A 12,504-nucleotide genomic window follows, 5' to 3' on the forward strand; every position below is an offset into this window, starting at 1 on the left:
AACCGTCAGATCAAAGGCAACGGACGTAGGGAAAGGAAGGGAGGACTCCGGGGCAACGTGGCATCCGATTGATTCATTGGACGCGCGTGCCTGGTTTCAAATCACCAGAATAGAATCCGCTGCCTCGGAATGCCAGGCTCACGGCTAATCCATCGAGCGTCTTTATTGCTCTGCGACATTTATAAAACGTCAGAGAGACGAGATCCCTGCGATCGCGCTCATTCGTCACCGATTATAAATCGTCGCGTGTCTCCTCTCTCCACTCCGCCATCGTACTGCGACTCCTCGCGTCCTCCGATACGAATCGACTCTCTTTTCCTATATAACCTACCTACCTACCTTCCTACCTAGCTAGCTAGCTAGCTACCTACCACCATTTCTATCTTCGTCCGAGAGAAATCACACTGCGTCTCGTCGTTGATCATCGACCGAGGAAATTTCACGGCTATATAAAACGAAATCGTATATCAACGCTTATGGTCGATTATCAAAAGTCAAATCGATGGAGTCAAAAAAAGGAGAATAACAGCGTGTGATCCAATTAAACATTAACCCCCTCTTCCCTCCCCATTCTTCGCTTTACTTCTATATATCATTTATCTCGCATAAGACCGAATTAGAAATATAGATCCGACGAGGACATTAACAATGGACAATCCACGTATCACTCTCTAGAGAAATAAGTTCAGTCGTTATGCCGGAATTTGTTTCGCTGGTACAAATAAAACATTTTATCGATCGTTGAGAAATATAGCAATGAAAAATACGGAGGAACATTTTGATAACGGTTTTAAAAGTACGAAGAAGATCCTCACCAATCATCAAACTATGAAGGAGTTATACTACTCTTTCGAGCCACTCGATTTTAGTCGGAATCACCGCCTCGGGCACTTAGCCAGAAAGAGAGAGAAAAAGAAAAAGAAAGACGAAGAAGAGAGAGAAAGAAAAAAAGAAACTAACAGAATGGATCTATGTCTTTTGACGAAAAGACATGGTTGTATCCGCTTGCTGATAATTGCATTCGCGCAAGCAGTTTATTCTACTAGGTCGATAGAACTAGTAGAAGAAAGGAGGAATGAGAATTTCCACGTACGAGAGAAAGCTAGAGATAGTTTTGGGGTAGTCAGGTCGTAGGGGAGGGTTGTACGAAGTAAGGGTGAAACGGGCTCGCACTAACCGGGTCTAAATAGGTCCGTCGCGTTTCGCAAGCAAAGGTGTAGCGAAGATAAGGCGCTCGTTGCTTTGAAGCGTCCCTGGGTGGCCGTCCCGAAGCGTCCCGACGACTCTCCGCCTCTTTTCCTCCTTCCAGAACTTCTCCTCTTCCTTCTACATAGAACTCGTAACGACCGATTCCCTTCGGTTCCTCTCTTCGTCCCTCACCTAGCGAGTACCCTTGGCTCCCGTGTAATATCGCGCCCTACCTCTTCACCCCTCTCGTTATCCAGGAGTTCCTTGTGTCTTCCTTCTCGTTTTCTCTCTCTCTCTCTCTCTCTCTCTCTCTCTCTCTCTCTCTCTCTCTCTGTCTGTCTGTCTGTCTATCTCTATGTCTTTCTCTCTTTCTCTTTCTCTCGATGCCTGCACATTCGGAGAGACTCGCGCATATAGACACATACATACGTAGGAAAGGGCAGTTCCACGGACGAGAAAGCAAGAAGATACAAGCGACGTTGGGCATGGAAGCTCGACTGGAAGCCCCTTTAATACTCGCCCCGATAGCGGAGTGTTTCGAGTAATTGGGAAGTAAAACAGCCTTCCGACATGCAGCCAGTCTAGTCTCTTTCTCTCTTTCTTTCTTTCTTTCTTTCTCTTTCTTTCTCTTTCTTTCTCTTTTTCTCTATCTCTTAGTATGTCTATCTCTTGCTTGCTCTTTACCCTTACCTTTACCATCTCCTTCTCGTCATTTCGTTCTCTTCCTTTCTTCCTCCCAACACTGCCAAGGAGAAAGCTTCTTTCTCAGAGTTTCCTTCCAAGAGGCAATATAATAGCAACAGAGAAAGAAGGAGAAAGAGATGGGAGAACGTTAATTAAAGAAGCCGAACTCGAAGTTTTTGGGTTTCCCAATGTAACGGAGGATCAACTTCCTTAAAGATCTATTACGCGATTTTCAAAAGCAACATCTTTTTAACAAATTTTTACGAAAAATTAGGTCGCTCGAAATACGTCAAGAATTAAAACGTTAATACTCTTTAAAACGTTTCCTTTTAGCTTTTTCTATAATGACGCGACCGTGCAAAAGAAATAGAGAGAGAGAGAGAGAGAGAGAGAGAGAGAGAGAGAGAGAGAGACAAAGAGGCGCCAACGTGACGGCTAATTGCGACTAATGCGCAACCTTGATTCGAACTCGAACTCGAACTCGAACTCGAGAATTACTATGCTCGTTTCTTTAGAATGGAATTACCCAGTGAGTGGTGCTAATAACACGTATGAGCTGTGTTCTCTATGCTTACGATGATCACGTTGATACCGCGACGAAACGAGAAGGAGAGAGATAGACAGATAGATAGAGAGAGAGAGAGAGAGAGAGAGAGAGAGAGAAAACGATAGGAAGGATGAGACCGATAGAGTGGAAGAAGGAAGAGAAGATAGTAGAAGAGTGGGAGGAGAAGGAAGAAGGATTCTCGGCATTCGAGTGATTGTAGAGTCTCGCGGTTAGGGTATGTCCTAATCGTCGCAGATGTGAGTCGGGATAGGGCTACCCTCTCGACCTTATTATTACCAGTTGGCTCCGCTGTGAGCGCGTGTCTATTACGCGGACGATTATTTGACTGGTCGGTGGCCATGGCGGACCCTCAGGGAGAGAGGTCAGTAAAGGCGAAGAAATCGAGCCGGTAGAAGGGACGAAGAGGAACGTGAGGGAAGAAGATAGCAAAAGAAAGAACGAAAGAGAGAGACAGAGAGAGAGAGAGAGAGAAAGACAGAGACAGGAGCAAGGTAAGTAGGTATAAAGGAGCCTGACTGGACGCGAACGTATACGCGCGCGTTCAATACGCGGCCCTCGAGCACAGCTGTCACTGACATCGCCGCAATTCGAAACTGACCACGACAGCTAACCTCGGTACCGGCGGACCACAACGGCGGAAACTTATACCCGCCTTCCGATTGATCCGTCCCGGCCACTCACCATACGCCGAGGGGGACGGATTAGTCGGCCGATGCCAGACTTACCCTGCCGAGGATCAACGAAACGAAAATCAACTACGAGAAGCGGCCGAGCACCTTCGAGAACCTCTTCGAATTAACTTCGCCCGGTCTGATATTCGAGAGAGGAGATTCCTCTTTGTTTTCTCGAGGGTTATGGGAAAATGAGAAGAAAATTGGACTTCTCTGATTCCAAACGATAAACGAAATGAAGAAGCTACTATACTGTGTATAAAATATACTTGCTCTTCGATACTCCGATATATTTAACGATCGCTAACAATAAATTAGATCTATCCAAGTTAGGAGATAAATGTTTCTGATGAAAGTGACCGACTTTGTTCACTCGTAAATAAAGATTCAGATATTTCGATAATTCATGGATATCGAAATTATGTTAATAAAATTTAAACGATCGAACTTCGTTATTTGAACGTTAAAAGTTAATAGAATAAAATTAGATTAATCGATGAAGATAGTGATAGATAGGTTACCATACGTATCTCTTTCCTCTCTCTTTCTCTCTTTGTCCCGATCGGGAAGATCTCGACTCAATTATCTCGTGTTTCAACTTTGATCGCGATACCTACTCCGGCCTAGTTTCCAAAGTTCTACTCGATGGCGCACAAAGAATCAGCAGGTAGGCGACGTCTTTTCGTTTTAACGAAAGGCGAACATTAGCCAGGGTACCAAAGTTGAAAGACTCTGAAGAGGGAAATCGATCGGAGCTAAGAATGAATCCTGTAGGTTCAGAATTAGGAAGCATAACGCAACGGTGCCGGCGATTCAGAAGATCCGACTTCTTAATAGGAGGACGCCAAATAAGAGGATTCGGGAAGAGCAAAGTCATCGTCGGTCTCATCGTCGAAGGAAGAAAGTCGAAACCGCGCGCGACGAAGGGACGAGGAAGGGCGAAAGAAGGGCAAGGGTCCTTCTTCCTTGCTGAACGCATCGAGGAGGAAGGTGAAAGGAAGCTGGGTAATAAGAACGAGTGCGATAATGGCGCAGCCAACACAAAACGACTTGGACGAGGGAAGAAGGGAAAAGAGAAGGGAAAAAGGAAAGTCCAAGGGAGGAAGTCGAGGGGGCGGAGAAAGACCGTCGGTCAATCCTTCGTTCACGAGAAAGAGAGAGAGAGAAAGAGTATGTGTATGTATGTATGTATGTATGTATGTATGTATGTATGTATGTATGTATGTATGTATGCATGTATGTATCTGTGTGTGCGTGTGAGAGAGAGATAGAGAAAGCAACCAAAGGTGATTGATGGATCGTCAGTCATGGTGCAGCTATCAATCTCCCCTTTATTATTTATTATTCTTTCCGCGGTGGGTACTCCTCTTCGAATACTCTCTCGTTTCGGCCTTCGGCGAAGTCTAAAAGGCTGGCGGTGACGAAGCAACGGCTCAGGTATTAAGGCCTCGTATATAGGGTGACGCGTTACGTTCGTTCTGCGAAAAGTGCTTGAGGAGAAAGAATGACTGACCGGAGAAACGCGACAGCAGGATCTATTGATCGTTAAAAACTTTTCCTCTATTTTTCGACGTACGTACGTACGTTTGCCTGTCAGTATATATATGTATATATGTATGTACGTACGTATATATATATATACATATATATATACATATATACGTATAGATTTATGTATATATCTATCAATCTTAAACGAACAATTATGCGATGGGAAGATAACGAAAGTTTCCCCGTATGTTCATCAAGAAATTTTCCTTGATTGTTGTACAACGAAAAATCGAAAAAGTCATTCCGACTATTTAGTCGCCGAACGAAAATCATAGCGTCACGTTTCGTTCTCCGATACGACAAAGGAACGCATGGTTGGCGCACATCGACGATCCTATTCTTCGTAACTACATTGAACGCTCGTACCGACCAAACGAACGAACGAACGAACGAGAGAGCGAACGACGAACGAACGAACGAACGAACGAACGAGCGAGCGAGCGAGCGAGCGAGCGAACCTTCCACTCGCCCCTGCTGCGTCACGAAACAAATGCGCGTTCGGCCAATCATCGTCGAACCGACAATGACGATGACGAAGTGGAGGATGACTCTTTGCAGCTGTCAATCCTCGAGAATCGCGGGTACGTCACGACCCTGGCTGATCTTCGAACCGTCAGAGCCAGAACGAGAATTTTCTCTCTCTCTTTCTATCACCGACGAATCATCGCTCGTAAATCGATAATGTTTCCTTCCCTATGCGTCAAATTTCCGACAAGGTTTACGATGAAACTTTTGAAAATTTATTATCTTCTCTGAGAATTGAAACCTTTTGCAAGTTTAACCAAACGTGTTCTTTCCTCGTAACTGCAAACAAAAAGAATTTATCGACTTGCCTTTAGAATCGAAGTCGGATGAAACCACTCCCCGTCCCTCTCTTTCTCAAAGACGTCAAGTAAATACATAATTACTATAGTTATACGAGACACTCTTGAGACTGGCCGTTGAAGAGGAGCAACTTCGTCCTTCGACAATATTACGAAGAGTCCTAAACAGAAATTGCACGTGCATCATTTATCTCGTAAAACGACAAAAGGAAAAGAACGGCTAACCCACCCATTCGTCGTATCGCATTCAATTGCGAATAACGAGAAATTCATTAGTTTCTAATTGAACCCTTCTAGCCTTTCTAATGCAACCTTTCCAATCGGGGAACAATCTTAACATTTGATTAATGATATTCTGAAAATATATCGGAAGCCATTGTCCGTGTTAAAAGTAGATAGGAAGAGGGGGAGGGGTGCTGAAGGGGGGAGGAGGGGGCATCTCGTCGTAATTAGAAAGTGATAATTTATGCGATGTCTAATTACTTAAAACGACGTTTAATCACTTTCTTTTCAAATCGGCATGGGAAAGAAAGAGAGAGATACAGAAAGAGAGAGAGAGAGAGAGAGAAAGAAACAGAAAAAAAAATACAAAATTAGAAAAGGAAGAGAAAAAAGGAAGAGCGAGAGTGGTCGAGAGGAAATGGAAGAAAGAAATAAAGAGACAGAGAGGAGTTGTAAAACGTTCTTGACCTTCCGTTGATGAGATGCCCTCGTTATCTTTTATTGCAAAGTCACACTCCTGTGATTCATTCGCGACCAAGATCGATCGTATCTCTATCGTTTTCTACCCCCTATTCTTCCCCTCGCTCACTCACTCACTAACTTTCTCTCTCTCTTTCTCTCTCTCTCTCTCTCTCTGTCTGTCCATCCGTCCGTCTGTCTGTCTAGCCCATTGAGTCCCTTTCGAAGATACTCCCGCAGTGCAAAAACAAACGGCAGAGGTTAACATGTCGATCGACAACGAAAATTACTTCCCGATGATCCTTCGAATAAGTTCGTTATATGCGTTAATTACTCTTCCGTGCGTTCGTCGCGTGGAACGAAAAAGAAAGAAAAAAAAAAAAAAAAAAAAGAAAGATAGGGATGGACGACGCTCGAAACAACAACATTTTGGACAAATGCCATTATTACGTTCGACGTTACGTAAAACTGGAGCTGATTTTAGGATTATAGAGAATCGCGATTAGAGAGAAACGTGTTACGAGAGAATGATTTTTTCTAGCTTGCAATAGTATCCCATCGTTTCGTAAAATCGAAAGCAATGATGATTCGCGATGTAAACGCGGCCATTGTATTTTGTAGTGGAATTGTGGTTGGGTGGGGTTGAGAGGTGGAGGGAAAGAGAAGGAACAGAAGAAGGAAAGGTGGTGCTCGAGGAGCATCGAGAAGTAACGGGGGAAGGAAAAGTCGGCAGCTTAGGCGTTTTAAGTTTCTGCAGGCATTTGAGAAGACATCGAGCAACTCGATCTCTCAAGCCGGACGCCGGAGATACCTGCACTTGAGCCTCTTAGACATTTTTTGGAGAGTTTAAACGGGTCGCCTACCCAACCTAGGAGGAGCTCGACAAAAATGGACTCGCTTACCGTCGATGATCGAAGAAGAGAGAAAGCGTTTCGTTATTGTTTTTCGGGGCCAGATGCAAAACATCGATGAAGGAAAGCGGATCGGCTTATCTCGGTGGTCGAGTGGCCTACCGAAATCATTCTTTCGTAAAATCACATCGACTGTTAAAAATTACGATATCCACCATTTTTTCTTGATACGTATATACCGTTAATTAAAGTAACAACCGTATCATATTCCCTTATGTATTCTATAACCATATATATATATATACCACAAATCAATCGTCAATGTGACCTGTAGACTCGTATCATAATAATAAATATAAACTTCTCTATTACATCTTGTAATATAGAATAAACTATTACCATAAATTGACGTATAAATATGAGCGATCTTAACATTTCTATTTCTCACACGAAGTAGGTAAGTATCTATCTATCTATTTATCGAAACGATAATAACCAATGTATACGTGTGTATCTACTAAAAATCTTCGAATCGTATATACGTATCTAAGTATTTACATACGTATGTGTATGCGTAAATACATGCGAGTATATACACGATCATTCTCACGCTGACTCGCTTGTGAAAAAATTCTTAACACGCTTCGACTTATGAAACTCTTGCGATCACGTACCTACGTATCTAGTAAGATTACAAGAAAATTTTCTGTTAGAATCGACAAGGTCTTCCCCGTCGAGAGTACCGATCGTAATTTTCGCTCGATGGCAGTCACGCTTTTTGCCAGATACGAAAGACGTAAAGGCATGAACGAGCAAAGTACAAGCTTCTTTGACGTCCAGTTGACGGAAAAATATGTTCTTCTCAATACGTCGTACCGTATATTTCGTATAGTAAAGTAAGAACCGTTCGTGTTGATCCCGAATAAATGTCTGTTTTACCATGGTCATTAATGTTTTAATTAGCATAGATATAGTTATAGGAGAGCACGTGGTGCTCGGTTTGTACACAAAGAGATTAGAATTTGCGTGAATTGAGATAGGTTGAGTATACGAGCGCTCTTCCGCGAACACATTTTACTTGCAAAGCGATGGACAAGCCGATCTCTAAAGGCTTCCGTTGATTCCATTCATATTTAAGTGATGGTGTTTATGAACGAGCTCGACGTATTACGTAACGTATCGAGAACTTAGTCTTTTTATATCCCAACTCGCGTTGAACCGAGACGAAGAACCTAAGTATTATGATATTCGTTTTATCTTTAATTATTTAGATTGTTTTTGTGTATACATATATACATGCATACATACACATACGTTCGCGCGCATGTGTATGTATATATATATATATACACTAAAAAAAAATTTTCCTTCTAAAAATAACAAATCTCTTTCTCGACCAAACCTCGTAATGATAATTTTCGCGACGTCTCGCAGCATTATTTACCTGCGAAGCTAATTACTCCAAGAACTCATTCTAAGAATTCATTCGATTCGTCTCAAGATCTTTTGTCCGGATTTCATCGTGAGAGACCGGTTTTCACTTTGCGCTCTCCTCTCGCTAATGAAACTCCCTTCCTCGCATTTCACCGTTAATAAAAGCTATATCACGTGAAAATCGTGCCGCGAGCGGTCAACGTACGAAAGTAATACGAAAATAAATGAATTACTAGAGCGCTGTCACAAAAGTTTATCGTGTCTGGCAACGATAAACCAACGGAATTATCCGATGTGTCTTTCCACATTTTCGCATTTCTTACTTTTGGCCTTACGGGATCTACTTAAAAAATAAAAAAGATAAGGTGTAATAAAAACAAAAACAAAAAAATGAAAAAAAAGAAAATAAAGAAAGAAAGAAAGGATCGAATAAGCTAAACGTTTAAGAGATTCTCGGATAGCCTACCGCACGTTGCGCATTCACAGAAAACGTCAACAGGTGGCCGTACGTTCGACAGTCTAGCTTTCTTAAGTTAAACCACGTCTGCGGAATGCTAATTCTTCTCCTATTGCTCCGTGTCATTCGAGATACTAAACGAAAACATTCGAACTGTTGCGAGAATTGACGTAAATACTTGCGTTTCTTCAAGATCGCTATTTATTCGATCGATATATTTTAGGGGTTTGATCAGTATCTCAAACAAATGGTCGATATTTATAAAAAGATTATTAATAAAACAATAAAAACCCTGTCAAAACGTTTGATTATCGATTACTGACCATTTACTTTACAAAATACTTACCGTCAATTAATAAAATACTTACCAAAATTAATTTGTTTAATGGTTAATGATTTTTCTTTCAATTATATAATATTTGTTCAACGATCGACCGAGGAACTATGTAATTCGTGAAAATATCCATATCGGGTCAATTCGATCGATCTAACGTTACCTTTCTTTCGTTTTTTCTTCAGAATCATGTTATTAATGAAGTCTGTGAACCTGCAAAAGAAAGAAGGAAAGAAAGAGAAAGAGAGAGAGAGAGAGAGAGAGAGAGAGAAAGAGAGAGAGAGAGAGAGACAAGGACGATGATTGCATCGTTGAAATCGTTACCGATCGACTTTCGAGCGGTTCAAGATGGAAGAATAGGTTGCACGTATTATACGAATACAGTTATATTAATGAGAAATGTCACTTCGTGCTTGCAGATCGTGGATCGCTTGGACGATAGCACCACTTTTCTTTTTATTTTTTTGTTTCCTCATTATTGATGCATCCTGCAGTTCCTTCGGTTCAATTTTACGAATCGCGACCGACTTTTTCTCTTTTTCCTTTCCTTTCCTTTTTTTCTTTTTTCTTCGCTTTCCTTTTTATTTTAACGGAAAACATAATTTGCATTTAATAAGAGGAAGTACTTAGAATTAGTTATCGGAATTCGAAAGGAACATTAATTATCAATAATTGACTATCCGTTCATTAGAGCTTCTATATTTTACCTTTGTGTAAATAAAGATTTTATGCGGCGATACTTTCGTACATTGATATTTAATCGAGGAAATGATAAGATAGAACGAAAATTCTGAAGAAATTATGAAGGTAGAAAGGTAGATCGATACGTACCAAAGATCGTTTTCGTGAATCAAGAATGTGGAAGGACGAGAAACGTCCGATCGTTTCCTTTCTCGGAAGCCGGGAAAGGCATCGTCGCGAACGACATTTATTGATAGCCCCTTGCTTACGGATAAACTCGAAATTATGACGATCCGTGACGATCATATCTGAGCGTCGATGCGTGGAAGCGGGTTAATTGGAATCGTACGTTCGCGAAGACGACCTAATGGAAGCGAGAACGAGAGAGAGAGAGAGAGAGAGGGAAAAGCGAGAAAGAGATGAGAGAGAGAAAGAGAGAGAGAGAGAGAGAGAGAGAGAGAGAGAGAGAGAGAGAGAGAGAGTAAGCAAACCGCAAAAGCAAAGTGCATACACGTCAAAAGAGTCGCCAGTGACTCTTCGACGGCGATCGATAAAATTATGACGAATGGCACATCGTGACGAGGCCTTAAGACGTCAGCGGGGTCTCTCACCGGGAAATTGGGTTACACGGCCGATGAGCCGATCGTAGAGCCATGGAACGATTATCGATCGTGCCGTCCTTCGATGCCCACTCTCGGTTCGAGAAGAGCTAAGAAGAAACTAAGAGGAAGAAGAGGAGGAGGAGAAGCAAGGTTTTTCATTTTTCCTTCTTCATTCTTTTTTGTATTTTCATATATTGAAAGAAAGAAAGAAAAAAAAAAAAAAAAAAAAAAAAGAAGTAGAAAAAGAAGAGTAAATTGATTTTTATCTTTTTATCGAAGAAAGAAAAAGAAAGGGAAAAAAGGAAACTTATCGAGCAGAAAATCTCTGCGAGAAATTTATCGTTTAAGAAACATCGTTATAAATAGGCGCGTATTATTCGATCGACGTGAACACGAAATCAAGTTGAATTAGTGTCAATAATAATGTCGTTCGAAGCGCGGAGACGTTTGCGGCGCAGAGTGATCGCATGCAAATCATAAACGTTCAGACGTTGAACCGTCCTTGGACAGTAGAAAGAAGCCTCGATCGTACGATCAGAAATATATCAACGAAAGAATAGAAAGAAGCTTCAGTGAGAATTGAAATTCATCGTGAACGAGGTCGTAACGCAGAGGTGACAATCGCACGTACTTACGATACATGGACACGTATATTGGTTAAGTCGAGCCTAATAAAATCGAATAGGATTTTGCGATGGGTGGGTTGGTTGGTTGATGTAGATTTGGTGAGGAGGGAGGGAAGGGGTAGGGATTATCGTTTCCTTGAGATTATACGCTAATATCGCTCGACGAATACGTCACTGTCCGCGTCGAGGCAAACGATAACGTCGAGGACTAGTACTTGGAGGAATAGGAGGAGGTCGAAGACCGCCACGAAACACAGAACGTTCAACGATCGATCGATCCTGGCTGCCATCAATCAAGCTTGTCAAAAATAATCGATCGACTTGACAATTCGAAGGCGACTCGCCACTGCTTACGAACGAACCAGAGCAAACGTCAGACTGACCGATCGATCGATCAGGCCGACCGACCGCTCTTTTAAAATAGCCGAAGACACGACCCTTATATGCACTTATTCTTAGAGCTGCACTTCTTTATTGCATATCATTGGATTATGTTCTTATTACGTACATTTCATATCTCTTTTCTAGCCCGAATAACCATTTATCTGCATAGGAAAGTCTTCCAAGTAAATTTATATACGAATATGTCGTTCCTTCTTCGATAAAAACATATCTCTGTATATGTATGTGTGTTTGTATATGTATACATATGTATGCATGTATGTATCTATACGATCGATGAATTATGTTTCTAGTTTTGCGAGTCCTACGAGATAACGTATGTGCATTGAATCCTTGGCGAAAAAAAAAGGAGAAAAAAACAAAGCATCTCTAGGTAGGAGATCATGATTTATTAATAAGTATAGAACGAACGACGTCAATCTAAGTGCGATCAATAATGCGCGATAGAGAAGCAATTAATCTGACGTTCGTCCGTCATTGTCTTTCGAGAACGTTACGCACGTGATGGCTTTATGTTGATTACGCAATCCGTACGAGCGAACTTGACGTTTTGTTTTCTTTTTATTTTTCTTCTTCTTCTTCTTCTTCTTCTTCTTGCTTACGCGACACAAGAAGAATTCATAATGTTATGCGCGAACGTAAATCGTATATCTATACGTATATCCATTATATACTTTAGAATCGAATCATTTTAGAATCAAACGGATTTTATCTCGAAATAGAAAAAATTCTAAAGAGGAGATGATAACGTAAGCAGGTTGAAAATGTAACGCCAGAAATAGTCTGTTCTTCTCGTCGGCTTCTTCCCACGCAATAGAGAGTCAAGGTGGTAACGTGATTCACCGATTTGCACGCGACTCCGGTACCGTTACATGCGTGTGGGCATACGCATGTAATAGAGTTACACCACGCGCTCTTTTAATCACCCCGCGGGAGCACGCTCAATCTCG

General features: G+C 41.7%; 1 protein-coding gene across 6 annotated transcripts in view; it reads right to left on the reverse strand.

Annotated features, from left to right (window-relative positions):
- Positions 1–12,504, reverse strand: part of LOC122636595 (protein tiptop) — a 139,780-nt gene that overhangs the window by 55,455 nt on the left and 71,821 nt on the right. For 2 of the 6 annotated variants that reach the window (XM_043827972.1, XM_043827971.1), the window contains exon 2: positions 5,496–5,647. The exons of 3 other annotated variants lie outside the window; for them this stretch is intronic. The gene's annotated coding sequence lies outside the window, so the exon portion shown is untranslated. Of the gene's footprint in view, positions 1–1,177; positions 1,488–5,495; positions 5,648–12,504 lie in introns of those variants that run through there. One more of the 6 variants, XM_043827973.1, reaches the window with a different exon arrangement.

This window comes from Vespula pensylvanica, chromosome 22 (genome assembly GCF_014466175.1).
Source record: "Vespula pensylvanica isolate Volc-1 chromosome 22, ASM1446617v1, whole genome shotgun sequence".
NCBI classification, from domain to species: domain Eukaryota; kingdom Metazoa; phylum Arthropoda; class Insecta; order Hymenoptera; family Vespidae; genus Vespula; species Vespula pensylvanica.